At 38.4% G+C, this 26,541-nt stretch overlaps 1 long non-coding RNA gene across 3 annotated transcripts in view; it reads left to right on the top strand.

The window, feature by feature from the left end:
- Nucleotides 1–26,541, top strand: part of LOC132369068 (uncharacterized) — a 199,033-nt gene that overhangs the window by 161,768 nt on the left and 10,724 nt on the right. Inside the window, exon 7 of one of the 3 annotated variants that reach the window (XR_009504241.1) lies at nt 8,730–8,805. The exons of the other annotated variants lie outside the window; for them this stretch is intronic. This is a non-coding gene — a long non-coding RNA (uncharacterized LOC132369068). The remainder of the gene's footprint in view (nt 1–8,729; nt 8,806–26,541) is intronic. 3 annotated transcript variants of the gene reach the window in all.

Genomic DNA, 26,541 nt, shown 5'->3' with positions numbered 1-26,541 from the left:
AAGATCAAAATTCATCAGTAAGCCTGTGGAAGTCTAATCTCTAACATCAGTCAGTGAGAGTTATTTACTTGGTTGTTTCCTTTGGGGAAAGCTTCTGGAAATGAAACAGTACCCATTATTAATATGGGTTTTTTCCTTCCAAGGTTGCCAAAGTTTGTTTTTTTGGATTGTTGTTTATTGTGGGTTTATTTTTTCTCCTTCTAATTTTCTTACAGAGTTTTGGAAGTAAGATCATTATCCTCGTGGGGTAGCTGCTGGGTAGCAGGTCAAGATTTTGTTCATGACTCATCAAAAGAAATAATGAGGAGGTGACAAAACTTAAAGTCCAGAGGCAGGTTCTTTGTGGAAAAAATTTTGGTGCTGAATCTTTTTTTTTTTCTTCTCTCTGTCAGTTGAGACAGAATATTTCTGGATGATTATTGCTAAATTTTGGATAAGACACTTTTTAAAGACATTAATAAAAAGTTATGAAAATATTATATCAAAAAAAGATCTGATTGTTATAAAGATCATACCTAGTTTTGATGAAACTAGTTTCTCTTTCCTTACAGGTTTTACTGACCATGGAAATTAATCTAGACATCTGTTAAGGTCACTTGCCTTGTCAAATAATAAATTATCAAATAGCAAGGCAATAAAAAAGTGACGATTGCCTGTACGTGGTGCACCACATGGCCCAATTCAGTACTAATATAGGGAATGCCACGTGCTTGGTAAACAGTAGGCATAATGTGGCCTGTGTTAACAAGAGTGGGTTTCCTTTCTGTCTAGCAGTGGAAATACTAAGTCATATAATGACAAATTTAGGCCTCACAAAGATTAAGCTAATAGCATTGGCCATTTATTGCAAAGGAACTTAAATCTTTTCAAATTCAACTCATGATGCATTTTATTCACTTGGTCAATGTTGGTAAACGATTATGCCTCAAGCCATTAAGATAATGATCATTATTAGCAAGAGTCTGTTTTTACAATGTTTCTAATGTTTAAATTAATCTAGAAGTCACGAGCCATTAAGTCATTTCACCTGCAGCAGAGTTTACAAGATGTGCATATTTCACATAACTTCAATTTAAAAACAAAGCTAAAAAGGCAACGGAAAAATACACAAGAAAATCAAGCTGTTAACTACAGCGCCACCACGTGGCCAACCTCAAAATTCCATGTAGAAGCAAAAGTGCAAATACACCAAGGAAAATAGGTATGCGTAAAAAAGAGACCACAGTAAAAACCTCAGATAGATGCTGGTATTGACCTGTAATGAGTCTCAAAACGCTACGAAATCAACTTCCAGCTCTCTCGAATTACAAGGTTCAGCTGGGAAACCACTACAAATCAGCAGTGGGTTGCCAGAGGGCCTGCAATTTGCAGAACTTGAATCACAGATGGAGATTAGTCCCTTAAACAGGAGTTCCATTTTCAAATGTAAGAAAAAAAATGTATGCTAGAGTGATGGGAAAGAGTTGACCATTACATACAAGATGGTGTCAGCTCCCAGCATGAAGAATTAAGTGTGAACAAAAGAGAAAATTATTGTACAGAACTTTTAAAGTTCGTCTCCTATAATCTGAGAAGTCTGTTATCCTCTCTGGGGGTCAGTTTACACATCTACAAAATTTTTGAATCAGACTAGATGATTTCTAAGTGACTTACCAGGCCAGAAATCCTGTGGCAAGAATCACTTCCAAGTATGTGGCTCAACAAATTTTATGCAAAGATATGCATATAAATTCTTGTATAGAATGGGATTGTACTCTAATAGTCTAATTAATAACATCTATAAATTGAAGTAAAACACTGAGGTATTACCAAAAAAAATGAAAAATAGAAATATCTCCTAACTCCAGAAAAAGTTAATTTAGAAATAATTCTTACAAGTAATGTTTAAAACATTTATTCATTCATTCATATATTAAGTGTATCTTGATTTCCAGTGATGTGCCAGGCATGGTACTAAGTTCTAGGGATAACAGCATATCTTAGAAACTATTCTCCCAGTAGGGAGAGTATCAATGATGGAAGGAACTCAAAACTGTGTGAGGCTAAAGGAGACATGGGTTGTAAAAGAATGAAAAATTAGATCAGTTTCCAAGAAATAATGTAAAGTCAATCTATAGACTAAAGTATCTGACCCCACCCATGTGAGCTGTCCCTGGAAATGCTGTTTTCATTCTTAGGCCAAGCATCATAAACTGAAGGCCAGCCAATCAAACAAAAATGACTAAGACAATGATGAGTTTGAATGACTAATGGGAGAAACTTAAGAGGAGCTAAATATAAACCATCTGCCTATATAGAGGGACTAAACCAGGCCTAAGAATAGAACATTGATGAGGGGGTTGGTATTGTTTTCCAGGACACATAGAGATAACCATGGGAGTGAGCAGTAAGTGGAGTTAGGAAGAGGAAAATTTAGCAGTATCAGAAAGAAAGCTTCCTGTCAGAGGACATCATTAACTTAATACCATTACTCAAGGAAAACATTAGACTTTCCACTGGTTGCTCTGTTGGGAACCCACTGACTGGAGCTCTGGGGTGTGTATTTTTAGTCCCCCAGGAGGACAATGGGCTGGACCCCTCTCAGCCTCTCATTTACACTCTGCCAATGCTAAGGATAGGAATGGAAAATCACCACAAGAAGGGGTCAAGGAAAAGCAAGTGTGTTCTTACTGTAACGTGGACATAGATTATGGAGTGTTTCAAAATTGCAAACTACCCAATGAAACCATTTCTCCCCCTTCACTTGCTGTTTCTCTCCCATTGGTTTGAATCAAGGAGGTAAACAGGCCCAGTACTCTACTTCTCTGAGGAGACAACTGAATTCCAGTCCTTCATGCCATTAACTAGACATAACACAGGAGATGTTGTTTAAAAGAAGTCACGCTTGCTAGTTAGAACAGTTCAAATTCCGGGTTCTCTTTCTCCTGTCCTGAAATAAGGAACTAATGCAGAAAAAGTCACCTGGCCAAGGTGAGTTAGTTCAAGAGCATTCAGTCTGTCTGATTTCCTCTGACTTGTCTGCCTCCTCATGCTCCGTGACAATGACCTTCAGGGAATCAGAATGTTTTCTGATCTTGTTGGACAGGTGCAAACTCTCAATCAGCCCAAACTTGCCTCTAATCGGACCATGCCAGAGAGGCACAGACATTAATTATCTTCTGTTGCCTTTTTTAAAGGGCAGGAAACATAAAAGCTCTGTTGTTTCAGCAACTGCCCTTTGGGTTCTGTGACTAGGCACCTCTGCTTGGCTGCCATTCCCAGCGTGGGGATCGGAGACCAGCTGTCTTATTCTCATAACTTCTGCCTTGTGGTTTGGACCTTGGCTCTTTCAGTTACTTATGTGACTTCCGACTTTAACCACCTGCCTTGTTCCTAGACTGACAACTGGCTGCACTGTTTTGGGTTTCCTGGCTTTTTTTTTTTTTCCTCTCCTAGACCTAGGCTATGACCTTGATGTTGACTTGTAGAACTTTGTCCTAACCTTTGCTTTGATTTAGGGGATAATTTAAAAAAATTGTTTCAGGCTTAATCTGCTCAGCTCTGCTGGGACAAAACCTTTTTCTAGTTTTCAAACCTGTACCTAAGTATTTGTCATGTGGAAACCTATTTTTCTTTTGCCATTCTAAATATAAAGGAATCATTACAATAACAGTGATATCTCTGCTGAAGTAATATAGTTTAAATTATCATTTAAACCGTAAGTTATTAGTTATTATTACAGTAGTCACTTTTGCAGGTAAGGGTTTTTTTTTTCTTTTACTAATTATGCTTTTTTTTTTTTTCCCAAAGAATTGTGGTAGTGGGATTTTTTGGTTTGTTTTAATATGAGTGGTTAGAAATATAGGTTCTAGAATAATCATATAACTGATATATCCAATTGGTTTAATTGGTTTACTACGGCATTAGTCATCATAACTTATTATGTATACTCTATAATTTTCTTGCCTAAGTAAATTATTGTTATTTCTTTTAAGTACAGCTGGCATTCACATGTTTCCTCCCTCTATAATTTAGAAATTTTGATCAACAGACAGGTAAATAGATGGTCTTTCTTGATGAGTTATAATTAAAGTACCAACGCTTACTTATGTCAGGAAATAGATTGCCTTAAAATATACCTATGAATATGCCTGAAGAGGACTCATGTGACTTCAGTAGCAGAAAGTACTTATAATAGAAAATTGCAGTTCTAAACTATGGTGAAGTAGAAATACTAAGGCTCTAACACTTGCTAAAATTATGACACAACTTATAGAGATTCTCTGATTTATAGAAATGTCAATTAATTCCCCTCCTTGTTCTCAGCTGCTTCCAGAGAGCAAGTTGATAAGAACATCACCAGTTAACATGTCTGCCTAATGTCTCCTTGGTAATCTGCTTTAATTGTCAGAGCATATCTGTAAGGTATGGAAGATATAATGACTTGTTAATCCATACATGCTCCCCCACCCCATAAATTTGTGACAGGCTTCCAGGCTACATGGATTTTGGAATTCTATCTAATCCAGCAATTTTGCACCCAAGGTATGAACCATAGATCAGAGGTCAACCTAGTCATTTGGAACTGCATGGAACCAAAACAAAACAAAACAAATTCTCACCTCTAAATCATCATGCTATACTTTTTTTTTTGATTAAGCAATAAGTAATATTTAGAAATCAAAGAATTTGTAAATAACAGATCCTAAATCTGAATCTTATAATCTTAGACATTTTAGGAATTGGGATTTAATTATATCTAATTTTGTTAGTCGTATCAGTTTAAATCACATGTAATTACCATTTTTATACATTATAAAGGTAAAATGTTGGCAACTTCATAAGGTTTAACTACATAAAATCAGAGCATAATAAGAAATTTCATTGAACACAGCTATGTGCTAGACATTCTATTAGACACATCTTTATTATGTTAGAGCTTCACAAAACCCTGCAAGGTAGGTAGTATTATTACTCCTATTTATAGAGGAGAAAATTATGTAATTTGACAAATTTGACATTGCTATCAGATTTTGGTTTAAACCTATGTTCTTTTCACTGTGTTGTGCTGCTTTCTTAGATTATTTCAGAGGTAATCTCTCCACGTCTAGTCCATGAATTCTCTCTAAAACATCCCTAAATTTAGTCAAGTAGCCTCTTGTTAGACACACCAGTGTTTAACCCTCCATTGAATACTCACTACCTTTAGATAGAACCCATTCCAATTTTGTATAGCTTTTTCATAAAACTTTTATTTCTATTGTCAAAATTTGCCTCCCTGTAACCTCTGCTCTTTCCTGTTTCTGCACCCTGGGACAACCTAGAACAAGTCTAATTGCTCATACAAACAACAATCTTCGAAATATATGAAGGTAACTGGATTGCCATGCTTCAACATCCCTAATTCTTAAAAACATTCCTGTATTACAGAAATTGTTGATTTCTAATCATGGTTTGTTGTGTAATGAAAAATATAACAATGATGTCCCTTTACTAACCAGAGAATATGATTTCAGTTACCTGCTTTTATGGATGGAAGTAGTTTATTGGAAAACAATTAATGAGAAAGATATTGATGCAAGCAAGGATTGGGCTTGTATATATTTACTTTTTTAAAAATTCAGAACAAATGCAAATGTGCATGCAAATAAGATATTCCTGAATCCTGCCATGTTTGGCATCTTGGAAGAAGACATGTATTTGTCCTGTGTATTGATTAGAATATATGATTCTAGTTGTTGAGGCATCAAATAAATGTAAAAGATGAGGATAAGAGCTGCTCTCATAAAGCATAACTTATGGCTTTCAACACTTCTTTCATAGTTAAGGCGTATGGTATAGATAGGCCCGAGACTGAGGGAACCATATAGCTTGGAGCCAAAGTATGACATAGTTTGATACGGGGGAGCAAACTGAAAATGGAAATGGCAGGGGTAGCCTTAAAAGATAGTGGAGAGGAGAAACCTTCCCAATGGGCAGAGCTGAGAGCAGTGCACTTGACCAGCCTTTTATTGAGCAACAGGAAATGACCAGAGGTGAAGATAGATAGAGACTCATGGGCAGTGGCCCATTGTCAGGGGCTTGCAAGGAAACGGACTAGAAAATTAGAGGCAAGAAGGTGTGAGGAGTAGCATGTGGATGGACATAAGGGAGTGGGAAAAAGTGTGACATTTTTGTATTACATGTTAATGGCCACTGGAAAACATCTACCCCTGAAGAGGCATTGAACAACCAAATCAACAGAATGACTTGCCTGATTGATGTCAGCCATTCTTTGTCACTGGCCACCTTAGAACCAGCATGTGGGTACTGGAGTAGAGTGGCTATAGTGGTTGTCATGGAGACTGTATATGAGCCCAGCAGCATGGGTAACTGCTGCTGCCTCTGAATTTCAACACTGAATGATACTATTCCTCAATGAGGCCAACTGGTCACTTCATAGCAAGTTGGCTACATTGGGCCCCTTCTAGCCTAGAAAGGTCAGTGGTTCGTCATCACTGAGATAGATACCTGTTCCAAGTATAGGTTTGCCTTTTCTGCCTGCAGAGTCTCAGCCAGCGCTGCTATTTTGGGACTTACGAAGTGCCTTGATCCACAGGCATGGTTTCTGAACAACATAGCATCTGACCAGGGGAACCAGTTCAAAGCAAAGGAGGTACAGGACATAACCATGGGATTCACTGTTCTTATCATCTACTACACCATCCAGAAGCAACCAGCCTCAGAGAGTGCTGGAACAGCTTTCTCAGGGCACAGTTGAAACTTCAGCTCAGAGGCAGTCCTCTGCAAGGAGAGGGTTCCCTCCTTCAGGATGCAGTCAGTGCATTGAATCAGAACCTTCTGCATGGTGCTGTGTTCCTGATAGGAAGAATACCTGGATCTGGGAACAAAGGACTGGAAGCAGGACTGACTTTTCATCCCTCCTAGTGACATACTGGGGGATTTTGTGCTTCCCACAACTATCAACTCTGCAAGGTTAGAGGTACTGGTCCCCAGAGAGAGAACACTCTTTTCAGGGAACAATGAAAGGGTCCCATTGAACTATTAGCTATGGCTGCCAACGGGGCACCATGGACCAGCAGGCCAGAAGAAGGCCACGGCAGGTCCCCGGCAGGGTAATTTACCTTGATCAACAGGAGGAGGTAGAGCTGCTTGTATATAATAGGGTCAGAGAGGAATATGTGTGGAACCCAGGTGATCCATTTGGGCACCAACTGATACCTCCTTGCTCCACTGTAATGGTTAACAGATGTGTGCAGCAACCTGGTCTGAAAAACGTGTGATTGCCAAAGCCTGAGACATTTAAGGAATAAAGATTCAGGTAACACTACTAGGTAAGGCACTTAGACATTCCAAGGTGGTAGTTGAGAGTGACGGGAATTTAGGATGCCTATGGAGGGTGCCGGTCCTGAGATCAGCTGCGGTGATAAGAACTCTCATTCATCCCATTAGCTTCTCTGTAAGTTCCCCCTCATGAAGAGAGGCCCCCTGGGACCCATGGAGGAACTTTGCCCAAACCTGAATGGAGAAGTAGATCTGGGTGGTACAAGGGGTGGGCTGTGGTGGCACAGATCTCCTGCTGTGGGGAGCAGAGTTGACTGTGGCCCCTTCAGTTCCTGCTCCTCTGGATCCGTTACAGTGTTCACACCAAGGCCAGACTCCACAGGGTGCTCTCAGCCAATGGCTGAGGACAATGAGGGGACTATTCCCAGCCCATTCCTACCAAACACAGAATTCCTAGGACTGGCCATTTGAGTCTGAAAATTCCCCAAGTCCTCAAGCGAGGCTAAAACTTTCCTAGAACTACATTTTAAAAAATTTTATTGAAATACAGTTGATTTAGAATGGTGTGTTAGTTTCAGGGGTACAGCTATTTTTAGATACTTTTCCCTTATAGGTTATTACAAGACATTGAGTATAGTTCCCTGTGCTATACAGTGGGTCCTTGTTGTTTACCTATTTTATGTGTAGTAGTGTGTATATTTTAATCCCAAACTCCTAATTTATCCCCCCTTTTTCCTCTTTGGTAACCATAAGTTTGTTTTCTATGTCTGTGAGTCTATTTCTGTTTTGTAAATAAGTTCATTTATATCTTTTTTTTAGTTTCTACATATAAGTGATATCAGAACTATATTTCAACCTGAGACTCTTTCTACCCAATCCTCCTTCCTTCCCCGCAATCCTTCACAGGTAGAAGACCTGCATCATAGTCTGATGCTCTCTCTATCCTCTCCTGCTCCCTCCCCTTTATCCTTCATAGCTTTTTCAGGGAATAAATCTCTTGCCTATCTAGTCTCACCTTGGTGACTGCTTCTCAGAAGACCTGAACTAACATAGAAACCAAAATCATTGCAGTATCCCTCACTGTCATCTCTGACCAGAAGTGGGCCGCATCACAATGTTTTTCAACAATGCCCCGTTCCACCAATGATGGGAACAATAGATCCTTCTCCAAAGAGAACCAAGAACCCATTTTCCACTTAATATCCTCCTAGCCTAAGGGAGTTCAGTGTGGGAGATGGAAGATATGAGTAAATAGTTAAGCTGGTTTTACATCTAACTTTTAGGCCCAAGTAAGTTCTTTTATATCCACAGTCTGTATCAGCAATGTCCATCCTCTTCTATCATCCAACTTGTAGGTCATCAATAAATATTTCTTGTGCTTCTGCTCGTATCATCAGTTAAGGGCTTCAAAGTACTCGAGGTGGCATGTGCCAGGCGACTGCACTTCCTTCATTTATTTTCCATAGGAGGACAACAGATTCCTACATTGCGCTCAGGCTACCTGCATCCGGTCTGGCCCTTCATTTTGGAGCCTCTCACAAGGTACTCAGTGCTGTTCCTCACTTGCTCTTTTCCACATGTAAGGCATACAGTGTATAGAATTAGAGCAGACTGCTTAAATCCTGGCTCTGACACTTATTCTGAAAACATAGGCCACTCAGTTAACCTGAGCCTAGTGTCCTTATTGCTAAATGGAAGTGATGGTTAAAAGTATCAGGTGGTTGTTACAAGTATTAAGTTATAAATTATAACTTATAAATTATGGTAGTTAAAAGTATCAGGTGGTTGTTAAAAATATTAAGTTATAAATTATAACTTATAAATTATAAGTTATAATTATAAATTATAACTTTATAATTATATAATTTTATATAATAATTATAATTATATATATTATAATTATATATAATAATTATAATTTATAATTATAAATTATAAAAGGACACACAAATATTAGTCATCATTATTTATTACTTCCTCCCCATTCAAACAGATCCTAAACCACAAACTTTTCCCAGTTTGACTAGATGGAGATCAATCTCCTCAATTCTTTGTTTTCCACTCAGAACATGAATTTACTCTCATTCTCTATATGATTATAAGCACAATACTGCACACCTATCTGGAAACATCCAAAATTGCTTCACTATTCTCCTTCTGTTTTCTGTCTGAATTGGTGTTTTCTCTCATGTTTTATAATCTTTCAAAAAGAAAATACCCAAAATGAATAATTATTTTGACACACATCTAACCCAGTGATCTGCACAATTAAGCCCATGACGCATGCTTAAATGATAATTGTGGTAAGTTGTATTGAGCTAAAAACATTTACTGCCCCTCACTGCTGGGTCTTCCCAGTGAAGCCCCTCCCAGTGACAGGATTATATTTCCTACCCAAAGATATCAGGCTTGGCCACAAGGCTCGCTTTATCCAATGATATATTAGTAGAAGTGACATAAGCCTCTTCTAGGAAGAAGCTTGAAGAACCATTGTGTGATCCACCATTGCGCTCCTCATTTGACTTGAGAAAGCCAGTGTGCCACATAGGGGCTTCTCCTTCAGCTTGGGTATCCAGTAAAGAGAACCCATGGCAGACATACCATGTGAAAGAGAAATAACCCTTCGGTGTTGCAAAAAGATTTTGCACTTGATTATTCCTAAAGTCTACCTGAGCCCACCTAAGCTGACTGATCCAATCACAATAGCATATTGTCTAAGTGCACTGTTCAACTTCAGTGTGTGTATCAGTCCACAAACTTGGGTGTGCAAGAAAGAGCATGTGTCTTTATTTTCTGTATATTAACTGGACTCCTTTCTTGAAGCTTAAGCTTTTGGAAACCAAATTTAAGAAGCCTTAGGGCTATTTGTGCTTTTTACTCTGATATGCACCCCTCTCTGCTAACAACCCACAGAGACTGTTGCTGAAGTGAATGTACCAGGAGGACTGGAAAATATAAGTGGAAAACAAACAAATCTCAAATTATTATGTAGCCATACTCTTAAAGTACGGAGTAATATCAAGTGAGAAAAGAATGCAGGGTGTACTGAAATCAGATCAGTGTATATTTTGCTTGTCATGAGCAATTCTATTTCATTAAAGCTCTAGGAATTCTCAGTTTACTACTGTAGATGTACTTAAAAGAAACATAGAAACAGTATTCTAAGATTTTGCTCTACTTTTATTTTTAAAAACTAAAATATGCTGGTAATTTCCATTATTCTACAATTTTATACAAAATGAAACTAGAATGAAACATATGGATGATAAAAGAAAGTTTCATTTGTTGCCAAATATCTTCTCTACATAACACCTGGATATATAGAACATCTGCACAACTGACAATCTTTCAACTTTTCATCTGGATGTTTGGCAAATACAGAGAAAATACTTCCTTTCTAAATCTAATTCTTATTCTTCTGCAATGCTACTCTAAAAGCATATTTGTAAATATTCTTATCATCCTATTATGTTATCAAATAAAATATGGATACAGTTTTGGAGCATGAATTGTTTAATGTTATGGTGCATGCCCACATACAAGCTCTGATAGTTGTAAAGGAAATTTTTTTGGTGAATTCTTTCTCCACAGCAATCAATCTATTTCAAGAGAGATTAACAATAGAATATACCAAAGCACTCACTCCACGTTCAATGGTCTCTATCGTGCATGCCCTTGATGTGAGATGAGAGAATTCTATTCTTTGGCCAGATGCTGATATAGTCCTATAACATCTGCCTGGATGTCTGCTTGGCATTTAGGGTAAGGGGGGAAATTTGATTGTGCTCTTGAGGTTACAGAACATGGAGACAAGCATCATAATCATGCTTTGCAAAAACTCCAAGGGGCTCAGTTACATGTTTTTCCCTTGTCAACATCTGTCAAGAACCACATGTCAATTACTACTCCATCTTTTCTCAGATAATAAAGGAACAGAGAACTCCCAAACGAACAGTCTTTATCTTTCCCACAATATACCCTAGGCCTTTGTTTTTGGATGTAACCCTCATAAATTTTTGTCATTTCCTACTTAGAGGGATCTTGGCAGAGAAAGAGGCCTGAATGGAAGAAAAAGATGTTACTTTTAGTACAGTAAACAAATACGAGTGTCTGTTTCAGGATATCTATTACAAAGAAAGGCAGGGTAAATTTAACTGAGCTATTTCACCTTCCCTAGAGCCATCCTTGTATTCTACTGATAAGATCACCTAACAGCTGATTTCTAATCAGTCTCATTCTTTTATGCTTGTACAATTTTATCTTTCATTTTTCGTCTTGTTTATTGGCTTGTACAGGCGTGTGTGTGCATGTGTACATGCACCTTACCTAGCGAAATCCTCTTCTAAAGTAGTGAACACGTACATGGTGATGCCTCTGTGTATGCCTAGGGTGAGACCTATAGCACCTATGCTTCGCAAAACGTGTTATGAGAACCAAGATACTGTTTACGTATGCCTGAGGCAAATTCATTTTCTAAAACACACCCCCCAAAAATGGACACAGATCTTATTTTGGCAGAATCTTTTTATACAATTGTTAATTTGTTGAACAACGTTAAATCATCATTTGCCCTGAATCCCAAATGTACCATTTGTCATGGCTTTTAGATACAAATCAGCATAAAGACTCCATATTTCAGCTCAGACAGGTGGGTAAGCATCTGAAAATAAGTGAGCACAGAAGCAGAGAGCTTGTAAAGAGATGTCAGCGCATTGCCAGAGTTTCTCTCGTAAGAAAATGGTTGGAAAGAGTTACCAAATTTCACTAGTGGGGAGCCTAAGATGCCCTGAGGGCCTGTGTTCTGTTGTGTTCCAGGTTGCTTTTTCTCCCACCTAACTTTTATAGGTTATGATTTCTCTACACTCTGTCAATTGACATTTTTGAAACCCATTGTATGCAGAGCATAGTCCTAGGTGCTAAAAACCAATTACAAAATCAAGAAGACCCAGATCTTGCTTTCAGGAGTTTCGCTGGGATGACAGTGCCAGACAGACAAAAAGAATGCAGTGTGGTGGATTGTGAATGGCCACAAATTCTTTGTTGCTCCTCCCACCAAGGAGTGAAGTCTCTCTCCTCACTCCTTTAATCTGGGCAGGTCTTGTGGCTTCTTTTGCCAACAGAATGTGGCAGAAGTGATGCTGAGCCAGTTCTAGGCTAGCCCTTAAGAGGACTGGGAGCCTCTGCTTTCTTCCTTTAGGAAGACAGTTCCCATGCTCTAAGGAAGTCCAGTCTGTCCCTTTAGAAAGAGGCCGTGTGGAGAGGTCCTGGAGGAGGAAAAACCACTGAGAATGAGGCCACATGAAGGAGAAGTGGGGCACCACAGCTGACAGCACCAGGGCCCCAGGCAGGTGAGAGAGGCCTTCCTGGACCTTCTGGCCACCCCAGCCACCAGCTGGGTGCAGCTTCCTGAGTGACTCCAGTGAATACCAAGTGAAACAAAAGAACCATCTAGTCAACCTACAGAATTGTGAGAAAGAGCAAGTTATTTGTGTTGTAAACCCCTATATGGCTGGGGGTGGTGGAATTTGTTACACAGCAATAGTTAACTGATACAACTTACAAATCAACATACACGCCAACATTTGCAGAGAGCCATGTGAGAGCAACAAAACGAGTACATGCAAGGAATTCTGAATTAAGGAGTAATGAGAAGTCATAGGAGGCAGTAGAGTCTGACAGTTTTAGTAGTAAAACCTATGTTTGAACCTCTACCCCCACCACTTACTATCTTTACAATCTTTGGTAAGTCAGGACCTTTCTTGGGATTCACTTTCTCAATCTATAATATAGAAATGATCATTCCTACTTCACAGTAGTATGGTAAAGGTAAATACAATGCAGCTCAGTGCCTCATACAAATTAAGGACTCAGTACTGGCTATTGTTCTTATAAAATAATCATGGAAGGGATTTCTGAAGAAGATGATTTTGACTTGCGTAAAAATTAATTCATAGATTTTTATTTTGTAGCCATGAGATAGGTTCATTTCATTTGTCCCTGAATCTCCAGGTACAGTTCAGTTTTATCTTGTTCCCAGTTAGGTTATGAACTTGTATTGGTTTGTATTAGGAAAGGTGTCATGGTCATTTTGCATGAAAGTGTCTGGGGCAGAGGCTGTGATGAGTTTCAAAACCCATGTATGTCCTTTCCTCTTGAGCATACAGTTAGATGTAGGTTTGGCCCTGAGACTTAACTCTGGCTAGTGGGATGTTGGCCAAAATAACCACCGCTTCTAGGCCTGGCCCATAAAAACCTCCCACCTCTAATATTCCACATGATTTCACCTTCCAGTTGGTTGGAACAGAGGTCCCTACAGGGTAACCCTTGGGATCCATGTATAAAGATAGTGGATCCGCAGATGGGAGGGGATTGGATCCCAAAACAGCACTAGAGGAGGGCTGCCCAACCAGAAACTACTTTACTGGGCTGTGACGTGAGCTAGAAATACTTCTTTTGTGTTAAACCATTGGTAGTTCAGCATTTTTGTATTATAGCAGCTACTATTATCGTAACTAATAGTTTTAATGGTATTCTTGTGATAGCCCAGCATCATTTATCTTATTATTTCACTGCCCCCACTATCCAGCCTTCTTTTCCACAAAAGTAAACCTAATCACCTTTTATTTCATTCATTATTTCCCTTCTCAATTGTGCATTCTTCTCTCTCTCTCTACTTTGTTTCCCCCAAAGCCACCAAGTTATATACCTTCCCTCCTTAAGAGCTACAGAGATTCTTCCCCAGTGAGCTTCCTCCAATTAAATGGAAATAGAAACTTACCTTTCCTCTCCTTCTTTATTGCCATTTCCATTCTTTTTTACTCATAGCAGGGTCTCTGGATACAGGTGATGCTTACTTTTCTGTAAAATGGTGGATTATTCTTAAATGGTTAAACATAAATAAAAAATTTGAGTAAGTAATAGCTATCATTTAGTGAATACTTATTTTACACACAAGACACTAGGTAAGTATTTTATGTCAATTAAATTGTATTGGCCTACCTGTCTGGTAGGTATGGTTATGATCTCCATTGTACAGATGAGAAAACCAACACACAGGGCATTTGGCAACTTGCCAAAGTCACAGAGCTGGTTTATGGAAGAGACAGAAAACATGAAGCTAGAGCCTGTACTCTTGATTATAACCTCCATGGCTTCTCAGCATTTGGTCATAGGCACCATGTTCTTTTACGGTGTACTGCATGGAAGTGTATGGAAAATAGGTTATGGAAAAAAGAATATAAAAGCGCTTGTTCATGAGATAGACCAAAAGTCCCTGGCAATATCCAATTGCATATTAGACATTAGCCTACAGCCATTAGTTGCATGATTTCCCATGCTCTCTTTGATGAGGATTCTCACTCGGTAATGTGTAATGTCCTCTTGTCTGTAGAGACAGACACTCTGCTTCAGAGAAAGAGAAGCAGCCAACGCATTCTGGTCATCAGTTAGCCCTTTTCAGCGTGACTGATTACCTCAGTTCTCCAATGCCAAAAGCAGTCTCTGCTTTTTCAGCTGGAAGCCTCCTTGCAATGTTAGCTATTTTACAGTGATAATTTTACTTATAATTTAGAAACAAAAGCCACTGAGAAAACATCATCATGAAGGCTAACTTGCATCAAGCACTTATTATGTGCCAGGCACTATACTGATTACATATATTACATTTAATCCTTCCAGTAACCCCATATGTTTGGAATTATTTTATCCCTACTTTTAAAAATGAGAAAACTGAAGCAAAGACACTACGTAATTTACCAAGGTCACACAGTAAGGAAGTAATATAACCCAGCTTTGAACTTAGAGTCTGGCACCAGAGCCTGCCTTCCCAACAATGCAAAAACACGGAGTGCAATGTCCAAACACCTGATCTGCAGGAGGCACCTGGAGTGGCTGGCACCTGGAGCAGTGGATGCCAACCTGGAAAACATTTTGTATTAAGCTGTGAGGGTGTCTTGGACTCTTCTGTTTGTCACTGGCCAGCACTCCTAGGTTATAATGGCAGTGAGAAAGCACAAATTTGATGGAAGCATTGAAAAGCATATAACTCAAATTAATGCACATATATTTTTGAGGGAGAATTTATTGTTTTCATTGCATATTTCATTTTTAACTAATTCCTGAAAGTTATTGAATCTGAATGTTTTTTATTTTTTTAATTTAATTTAATTTTTTTATACCGCAGTTTCTTATTAGTTATCTATTTTATACATATTAGTGTATACATGTCAATCCCAATCTCCCAATTCATCCCACCACCACCACCCCCTACCCCCAGTTTCCCCCTACATCTGCGTCTCTGTTTCTGCCTTGCAAACCAGTTCATTTGTACCATTTTTCTAGGTTCCACATATATGCGTTAATATACGATATTTGTTTTTCTCTTTCTGACTTACTTCACTCTGTATGACAGTCTCTAGGTCCACCCACATCTCTACAAATGACCCAATTTCGTTCCTTTTTATGGCTGAGTAATATTCCATTGTATATATGTACCACAACTTCTTTATCCATTCGTCTGTCATTGGGCATTTAGGTTGCTTCCATGACCTGGCTATTGTAAATAGTGCTGCAATGAACATTGGGGTGCATGTGTCTCTTTGAATTATGGTTTTCCCTGGGTATATGCCCAGTAGTGGGATTGCTGGGTCATATGGTAATTCTATGTTTAGTTTTTTAAGGAACCTCCATACTGTTCTCCATGGTGGCTGTATCAATTGACATTCCCACCAACAGTGCAAGAGGGTTCCCTTTTCTCCACACCCTCTCCAGCATTTGTTGTTTGTAGATTTTCTGATGATGCCCATTCGAAACGGTGTGAGGTGATACCTCAATGTTTTGATTTGCAGTTCTCTAATAATTAGTGATGTTTAGCAGCTTTTCATGTGCCTCTTGGCCATCTGTATGTCTTCTTCAGAGAGATGTCTATTTAGGTCTTCTGCCCATTTTTGGATTGGGTTGTTTGTTCTTTTAATATTGAGCTGCATGAGCTGTTTATATATTTTGGAGATTAATCCTTTCTCCGTTGCTTCATTTGCAAATATTTTCTCCCATTCTGAGTATTGTCTTTTCGTCTTGTTTATAGCTTCCTTTGCTGTGCAAAAGCATTTAAGTTTCATTAGGTCCCATTTGTTTATTTTTGTTTTTATTTTCATTACTCTAAGAGGTGGATCAAAAAAGATCTTACTGTGATTTATGTCAAAGAGTGTTCTTCCTGTGTTTTCCTCTAAGAGTTTTAAAGTGTCCAGTCTTACTTTTAGGTCTTTAATCCATTTTGAGTTTATTTTTGTGTATGGTGTCAGGGAGTATTCTACTTCCATTCTTTTACATATAGCTGTCCAGTTTTCCCAGCACCACTTATTGAAGAGGGCATCTTTTCTCCATTGTATATCCTTGCCTCCTTTGTCATAGATTAGTTGACCATAGGTGTGTGGGTTTCTCTCTGGGCTTTCTATCCTGTTCCATTGATCTATATTTCTGTTTTTGTGCCAGTACCATATTGTCTTGATTACTGTAGCTTTGTAGTATAGTCTGAAGTCAGGGAGTCTGATTCCTCCAGCTCCATTTTTTTTCCCTCAAGATTTCTTTGGCTATTTGGGGTCTTTTGTGTCTCCATACAAATTTTAAGATTTTTTGTTCTAGTTCTGTAAAAAATGCCATTGGTAATTTGATAGGGATTGCATTGAATCTGTAGATTGCTTTGGGTAGTATAGTCATTTTCACAATATTGATTCTTCCCATCCAAGAACATGGTATATCTCTCCATCTGTCTGTGTCATGTTTGATTTCTTTCATCAGTGTCTTATAGTTTTCTGAGTACAGGTCTTTTACCTCCTTAGGTAGGTTTATTCCTTGGTATTTTATTCTTTTTGTTGCAGTGGTGAATGGGATTCTTTCCTTAATTTATCTTTCTGATCTTTTGTTGTTAGTGTATAGGAATGCAAGAGATTTCTGTGCATTAATTTTGTATCCTGCAACTTTACCAAATTCATTGATTTGCTCTAGTAGTTTTCTGGTGACATCTTTAGGATTCTCTATGTATAGTATCATGTCATCTGCAAACACTGACAGATTTACTTCTTCTTTTCCAGTTTGTATTCCTTTTATTTCTTTTTCTTCTCTGATTGCCATGGCTAGGGCTTCCAAAACTATGTTGAATAAAAGTGGCAAGGGTGGACATCCTTGTCTTGTTCCTGATCTTAGAGGAAATGCTTTCAGTTTTTCACCATTGAGAATGATGTTTGCTGTGGGTTTGTCATATATGGCCTTTATTATGTTGAGGTAGGTTCCCTCTATGCTCACTTTCTGGAGAGCTTTTATCATAAATGGGTGTTGAATTTTGCCAGAAGCTTTTTCTGCATCTATTGAGATGATCATATGGTTTTTATTCATCAATATGTTAATATGGTGTGTCACATTGATTGATTTGCGTATATTGAAGAATCCTTGCATCCCTGGGATAAATCCCACTTGATCAAGGTGTATGACCCTTTTAATGTGTTGTTGGATTCTGTTTGCTAGTATTTTGTTGAGGATTTTTGCATCTATATTCATCAGTGATATTGGTCTGTAATTTTCTTTTTTTTTGTAGTACCTTTATCTGGTTTTGGTACCAGGGTGATGGTGGCATCACAGAATGAGTTTAGGAGTGTTCCTTCCTCTGCAATTTTTTGGAAGAGGTTGAGAAGGATGAGTGTTAGCTCTTCTCTAAATGTTTGATAGAATTCACCTGTGAAGCCATCTGGTCCTGGACTTTTGTTTGTTGGAAGATTTTTAATCACAGTTTCAATTTCATTACTTGTGATTGGTCTGTTCATATTTTCTGTTTCTTCCTGGTTCAGTCTTGGAAGGTTATACCTTTCTAAGAATTTGTCCATTTCTTCCAGGTTGTCCATTTTATTGGCGTAGAGTTGCTTGTAGTAGTCTCTTAAGATGCTTTGTATTTCTGCGGTGTCTGTTGTAACTTCTCCTTTTTCATTTCTAATTTTATTGATTTGAGTCCTCTCCCTGTTTTTCTTGATGAGTCTGGCTAATGGTTTATCAATTTTGTTTATCTTCTCAAAGAACCAGCTTTTAGTTTTATTGACCTTTGCTATTGTTTTCTTTGTTTCTATTTCATTTATTTCTGCTCAGATCTCTATGATTCCTTTCCTTCTACTAACTTTGGGTTTTCTTTGCTCTTCTTTCTCTAGTTCCTTTAGGTGTTCCTTAAGTCGTTGTTTATCTGAGATTTTTCTTGTTTCTTGAGGTAGGATTGTATTGCTATAAACTTCCCTCTTAGAACTTCTTTTGCTGCATCCTATAGGTTTTGGATCGTTGTGTTTTCATTGTCATTTGTCTCTAGGTATTTTTTGGTTCTGTCTTTGATTTCTTCAGTGATCTCTTGGTTATTTAGTAACATATTGTTTAGCCTCCATGTGTTTGTGTTCTTTACGTTTTTCCCCCTGTAATTCATTTCTAATCTCATAGCGTTGTGGTCAGAAAAGGTGCTTGATATGATTTCAATTTTCTTAAATTTACTGAGGCTTGATATGTGACCCAAGATGTAATCTATCTTGGAGAACATTCCATGCGCACTTGAGAAGAAAGTGTAATCTGCTGTTTTTGGATGGAATGTCCTATAAATATCAATTAGATCTAGCTGGTCTATTGTGTCATTTAAAGCATGTGTTTTCTTGTTAATTTTCATTTTGGATTATCTGTCCATTGGTGTAAGTGAGATGTTAAAATCCCCCACTATTACTGTATTACTGTCCATTTCCTCTTTTATAGCTGTTAGCAGTTACCTTATGTATTGAGGTGCTCCTGTGTTGGGTGCATATATATTTATAATTGTTATATCTTCTTTTTGGATTGATCCCTTGATCATTATGTAGTGTCCTTCCTTGTCTCTTGTAACATTCTTTATTTTAAAGTCTATTTTGTCTGATATGAGAATTGCTACTCCAGCTTTCTTTTGATTTCCATTTGCATGGAATATCTTTTTCCATCCCCTCACTTTCAGTTTGTATGTGTCCCTAGGTCTGAAGTGGGTCTCTTGTAGACAGCATATATATGGGTCTTGTTTTTGTATCCATTCAGCGAGCCTGTGTCTTTTGGTTGGAGCATTTAATCCATTCACATTAAGGTAACTATCGATATGTATGTTCCTATTACCATTTTCTTAGTTGTTTTCGGTTTGTTTTTATAGGTCCTTTTCTTCTCTTGTGTTTCCCACTTAGAGAAGTTCCTTTAGCATTTCTTGTAGAGCTGGTTTGGTGGTGCTGAATTCTCTTAGCTTTTGCTTGTCTGAAAAGCTTTTGATTTCTTCGTCAAATCTGAACGAGATCCTTGCCATGTAGAGTAATCTTGCTTGTAGGTTCCTCCCTTTCATTACTTTAAATATATCGTACCACTCCCTTCTGGCTTATAGAGTTTTGGCTGAGAAATCAGCTGTTAACCTTATGGGAGTTCCCTTGTATGTTATTTGTTGTTTTTCCCTTGTTGCTTTTAATAATTTTTCTTTTTCTTTAATTTTTGTCAGTTTGATTACTATGTGTCTCAGCATTTTTCTCCTTGGGTTTATCCTGCCTGGGACTCTCTGCCCTTCCTGGACCTGGGTGGCTATTTCCTTTCCCATGTTAGGGATGTTTTTGACTATAATCTTTTCAAATATTTTCTTTGGTCCTTTCTCTCTCTCTTCTCCTTCTGGGACCCCTGTAATGCGAATGTTGGAGCATTTAATGTTGTCCCAGAGGTCTCTTGGGCTGTGTTCATTTCTTTTCATTCTTTTTTCTTTATTCTGTTCCATGGCAGTGAATTCCACCATTCTGTCTTCCAGGTCACTTATCCGTTCTCCTGCCTCAGTTATTCTGCTATTGATTGCTTCTAGTGTATTTTTCATTTCACTTATTGTATTGTTCATCTGTTTGTTTCTTCTTTAATTCTTCTAGGTGTTTTTTCTTTTGTTCTTCTAGGTCTTTGTTAACCATTCCCTGCATCTTCTCGATCTTTGCCTCCATTCTTTTTCCAAGGTCCTGGATCAATTTCACTATCATTATTCTGAATTCTTTTTCTGTAAGGTTGCCTATGTCCACTTCATTTAGTTGTTTTTCTGGGGTTTTACCTTGTTCCTTCATCTGGTACTTAATCCTCTGCCTTTTCATTTTGTCTGTCTTTCTGTGAATGTGGTTTTTGTTCCACTGGCTGCAAGATAGTAGTTCTTCTTGCTTCTGCTGTCTGCCCTCTGGTGGATGAAGCTATCTAAGAGCCAGAGTGTTTTTTTTACTTAAAGTATAGTTGATTTATAATGTTTCAGGTGTACAACAGTGATTCAGTTATACAAGTACATATATCTATTCTTTTTCAGGTTCTTTTCCATTATAGGTTATTACAAGATATTGAATATAGTTCCCTGTGCTATATAGTAGGACCTTGTTGTTTACCTATTTTATATTCAGTAGTGTGTGTATCTGTCAATCCCAAATTCCTAATTTATTCCTCCCCCTGCTTTCCCCTTTGGTAACCGTAAGTTTGTTTTCTGTGTCTGTGACTCTGTTTCAGTTTTGCAAAAAAGTTCATTTGTATCATTTTTTAGATTCCCTATGTAAGTGATATCATATGATATTTGTCTTTCTCTGTCTGACATACTTCACTTAGTATGATAATCTCTAGATCCATCCATGTTGTTGCAAGTGGCATTATTTCATTCTTTTTTATGGCTAATATTCCATTGTGTGTATATATATATATACCACATCTTCTTTATGCATTCCTTTGTTGATGGACATTTAGGTTGCTTCCATATTTTGGCTATTGTAAATAGAATGCACATATATTTTAAGAGATGTAATTTATTATAGCTTTCTTTAAGAAACAAATACTTTAAGGGCACTAAGCTGGGGTGGGTATATATGAATTGATCTTTATACTCCCTCTCTACAAACACACAATCAGGAGCAACTTCTCCATAAGTACCACTTGGTAGCTGACTTCTTTTACATGAGAGAGAAGTAGCCTAGCTCCAGAATGTAGACATGACATTCATGAACCCTTTTCCTACATATATTCTAAGGAGTATTATATTGGGTCAAAGAAGAGATGAGGGTAGAAAGCAGTGTGCCATGTTCTTCAGGCTTTTTAGGACCTGAAGAACACACACACCAAAATCTCAAAGAAATTAATTATATGATTTATATAGGTCAATGTACATGTCTTCTTTCTAGTATAGACATGGAACTTCATCTTTGGTCTGGCTATTCAGCCAAAATCTATACTTTCCTTTGTCTTTGGCCTAGGTCTTTGGAAGATCAAATAACCACCTTTATTGTCATTTCTGACATCCCAGGACTTGTGTGTGACCAGTGATTGTCACAAAGTTACCATCATATATCACTGGTTTAGCAAAATCCGTAATATAAACAAAGCAACAACGCATATTGCTTGGAATACTGTTCATATGAGAATATTCACTTCCAAACATAGCTAATCATTCTAAAAGCAATTTGGAGTCAGAATCTCTTTGTGGGTTTGTTTTGTTGTGGTTATTCTCTCATTCAATTGCAAAATCAATGTACAGGTGGTTTTGCCTGAATACAACATGTATATTCCTGAAAAAAGAAAAGCCTACTCAAATCTGCAAAATCACACGCTAAACATAATAGGGTTTATTGGCAAATTAGTATCAGCATCAAGCCACTCAAAACATAAGCAATTTCCACTCAAAACATACAAAACTTTACAATATGAGCTAACAAAAAGAATGGTATTTCTAATAAAAATACAGCACAGTTTAAAAAAACTATTACATAGTTAATAAATTAAAAAATACTACTGTATAAATAGGTCCTTGCATAAAAGTTAGAAAAACACTTACATAAAAAAAATAAAAAACGAAAAACTAAAGGTAGCTTATAGAAGTGCTGGGGCTGCTGAGTAATGGAGATGAGGACCAAGAGCACAAAGGTCAGGGAGCACCATGCCATGAGCACCTCCAGGAGAGCAGGAGACCAGATGGCACCAAGAGGACAGTGGATGATCTGGCACAGCACAGGCCAGCCCAGCCCAAGATGTTCAGCTGTCCTAGTGCACTTTGCATTCAGCTGTCCTAGTGCACTTTGCATTCAGCTGCTGTTACACAGTGGTACAAAGCACTAACATGCTGGGGAAAAATCACACTTGAACCAACACAACCTCCAAGCTAACGTCAATTCCCGATCCCAGTTACACAGGAGCTGAGTCACACTGCAGAACATACATTAAAGCAGAAAAACTGTCAAGAACAATGAAAATGATGATTCTGGAAGCTATTGGTTATGTACAAAAACAATTATTAAAAACTTTTAAAAACATTTTTATTAGAGTATAGTTAATTTACAGTGTCGTGTTAGTTTCAGGTGTACAGCAAAGTAAATCAGTTATACATATACATATATTCACTCTTTTTTAGATTCTTTTCCCATATAGGCCATTACAGAGTATTGAGCAGAGTTCCCTGTGCTCTACAGTAGGTTCTTATTAGTTATCTATTTTATATATAGTAGTGTGTATATGTCAATCCCAGTCTCCCACTTTATCCCTCCCCCCCTTACCCCTGGTAACCATAAGTTTGTTTTCTACATCTGTAACTATATTTCTGTTTTGTAGATAAGTTCATTTGTACCCTTTTTTAAGATTCCACATATAAGTGATATATGATATTTGTCTTTCTCTGTCTGACTTACTTCACTTAGTATGACAATCTCTAGATCCATCCATGTTGCAAATGGCATTATTTCATTCTTTTTTATGTCTGAGTAATATTCCACTGTATATATGTACCACATCTTCCTTATCCATTCCTCTGTTGATGGAAAAACTTTTAAACAGTTTAAAAAAAAAAAGGGAAAAAGAGATAATAATTAATCTGATTTAGAGGATGTATTAACTAATTAATTTTGTAAAGCACGTTATATGGAATTTGAGTCCATAAATACTTATAGAAATATAAACAATAATATGAAGTATAATTAATGAAAATTATATATATATGAAGAAATAAATGTAAAGAAAAATCATGTACCCCAAAATGTCTTGCTTCTCCACCAACTTCAGTACAGTCCATCATTTAAAATCATCATATGCACTAGAGCTGCTGAGATACTATTGTTTCTGGACTGTTGTGTCAAACTTTAGAAATCTGACCACTAAACTTTTTATAATACATTTTTCTAACAAATGTTGGTAAGACTTCACGTTTATTCCCATTTCCCAGAAGTTTCTATTAAGTTGGTGGTGATATTCAGTTGTGCTCAATTCAAAATTAATATTGATTTTAACAGTTAGCCATATGACATCTTTGATTTACCTCTATCCTTAATGAAGAAAATGATTAGGATGATTTCTGAACAATTTCTTATGAATAATAAAATATAATTAAACTGCTCTAAAGTTATGTTGTCTAACATGGTAACCATTAGCCACATGGGATTATTCAAATTAATTAAAATTTAAAAAAAGTAAAAATGTAGTTCCTCAGTCACACCCACCACATTTCAGGTGCTCAGCAACTCACGTGGGACTGTTGGCTACTGCACTGGACAGTGAAGCTATAGAATATTCCCACCATCACAGAAAGTTCAACAGCAGAGCAATTATTCTATTGAGCTGCACACCTGTGCCAAATTTCTGCAAATGTACAACAGTTCAAGGGTAAATTCTGCCTTTAGAAAGTGTTAGCATATCTTTAGCCTCCTTCTCCCCTTCATCTACAGTGCTAAGTGTTGGGAAGAGTCCTCTCTCCTGGTTTTGCCTTGGGTCCTGGGAGAGAGGGAGCCCACCCAGGCACCCTCAGACATGGACCACCTTTTGCAGATGCTGTCAGTGCCCTGCCCACATCTTTGGCTCGATGACTTCAATGTGCGCCAGCCATCTTCCAACTGCCAGTGTCTCCATTTCTCTGCCCCAGGCCTTTTTCTGAAGCTGCTGTGAGACACTCTGCCTGGACCCCTGGCAGGTGCCAAGAAATTAACACCCACTAAAAGAAATCTTCAACCAATAATTGTTAAAAGTTGGTGTTAAATTGCTCTGGCTCCCCCATTCCTTAGGTGGGAAACCTCTGAGCTGTGTGTTTTGCAGCATTTTCCAGAGTGGCTTAAGGTGGTAGCTGGCCCCCTGTGCTGAGGATCTTTCCTCTCCTGTATCACTTTCCACACCTCTCCTCTGTTTCCTTGCACCTCCAAATAAACCTTTTGCACTCAAATCATTGTCCAAACTAAGACAATATCCAAATGGTGGGGTAAAAGGGATAATTAGAAAGAAGGGAGGGGTTCAAGATACTAAAGATAACCAATATTTATTTCATTAGATTGTGAACTCCTTGAGAGCAAAGATTGTAGCTTAATTTTCTATCCCCAATGTCTAGCACATACAAGGCACTCAGTAGTATTATAGCGTACAGTGTTTCATACATTGTTTCTTTGATATCCCAACAATCCTATTCAGTAGCTCTTGCTGCTGTTTTTCAGATGAGCAAATTAAAGATCAAATAATTTTAATGAATTGCCCAAAGTCACACAGTTAGTGGCCGTGTTCAGCCTGGAACCAGGGCTTTAGACTCCAAGCCCTATGCTCTCATCCCTGTAGCTGGCGCTGCTGTGCGGGTCATCATCATCCCATTGACTTGCCTGCTGGCCTCTCAGCAGACCTCAGCTATGCCCACGCCGTGCTCTGCGCACCAACCTCTGCCTGACTGAAGAGGGTGAAGATGTTATTCATTTCTGCTCCTTTTCAGTGGGCTAAGTGTGTGTTACTAACCTCACGCAGTGGCTTCTATTATCAGGGACTGTGGCCCTTTGTCTCGAGCCTTGATCCTAAAACAAAATGGAAAGAAGACAACAGTGAATTCCTTGGCTCCCCACCCTCTCATCTCTGCAAGTCCCAGTGTCTCCCAGACTCACCCTCAGAAGTCTCAAGGCCCTATGTTATTGCATCCTGCCCAGGGCTCCCCTACCCAGGCAGTGCCAAGATTCTGGAACAATCAAGAAGGGAAGAGAAACTTCTGTACCTCAGAGCATCACTCCAGACTCTGCCCTTGCCCTCAATCCCTGCCCTTCTGCTCTCTGAATGTTTTGCTCAGACTATTCGCATGGCTCTTGGTTAGGGCTGTTTTCCTTTTGGTGAAATATTTTCCCTTTAAGGGGTAGTATGAGGTTTTGGTCAAGCTTGTTGCCTCTGGAGAAAGAACGCCTAGATTAGAATTTATTTCCTTAGCTTTACTAAACACTGAGTGTGAGCCTTGAGCAAATTATTTTAAATTCTCTCTCAGTTTCAGTATCCTGATCTGTAGAACACAGGTGATAATGAAAGTACCCACTCATTAAAAAAAAGTATCCATAGGTTATGAGGATTAAGTGAGATAGTCCACATAAGAGCACTCGGCACATTGTAAACACGTAAATACTAGTAGATACTATTATTGGACACATGTTTTGTATGTCCCACCCTTCCCCTCCCCCCGCTATAAGCCTAGTTTGAACCCCAGGAAACCCAAACCTGTCACTGATGGGGTGGTCTGGGCCCCCATTTATCGAGAAACTGAGTTTAGATTAGTGTGTTCTCTTTCAAGATTAACAGGAACTCTGGGACTCACAATTCCTTAATGGAAAGACATGCATTTTTTTAAAAATTAATTAATTAATTTATTTATTTTTGGCTGTGTTGGGTCTTCGTTTCTGTGCGAGGGCTTTCTCTAGTTGTGGCAAGTGGGGGCCACTCTTCATCGCGGTGCGCGGGCCTCTCACTGTCGCGGCCTCTCTTGTTGCAGAGCACAGGCTCCAGACGCGCAGGCTCAGTAGTCGTGGCTCACGGGCCCAGTTGCTCCACGGCATGTGGGATCTTCCCAGACCAGGGCTCGAACCCGTGTCCCCTGCATTGGCAGGCAGATTCTCAACCACTGTGCCACCAGGGAAGCCCCATTTTTTTTAAAATAAATCTTTATTGCAGTATAATTGCTTCACAATACTGTATTAGTTTCTGTTGCACAACAAAGCGAATCAGCGATATGCATACACATGTTCCCATATCCCCTCCCTCTTGAGCCTCCCTCCCATCCTCCCTAACCCATCACCCTAGGTCATTGCAAAGCACCGAGCCAATCTCCCTGTGCTGTGCTGCTGCTTCCCACCAGCCAACTATTTTACATTCGGTAGTGTATATATGTTGATGCTACTCTCACTTTGCCCCAGCTTCCCCCTCCCACCCCGTGTCCTCAAGTCCATTCTCTATTTCTACCTCTTTATTCCTGCCCTGCAACTAGGTTCATCA

This window comes from Balaenoptera ricei, chromosome 7, assembly GCF_028023285.1.
Source record: "Balaenoptera ricei isolate mBalRic1 chromosome 7, mBalRic1.hap2, whole genome shotgun sequence".
Taxonomy (NCBI): domain Eukaryota; kingdom Metazoa; phylum Chordata; class Mammalia; order Artiodactyla; family Balaenopteridae; genus Balaenoptera; species Balaenoptera ricei.
Note: the sequence above shows the minus strand (reverse complement) of the source record. Positions and strands in the feature narration are given on the sequence as shown.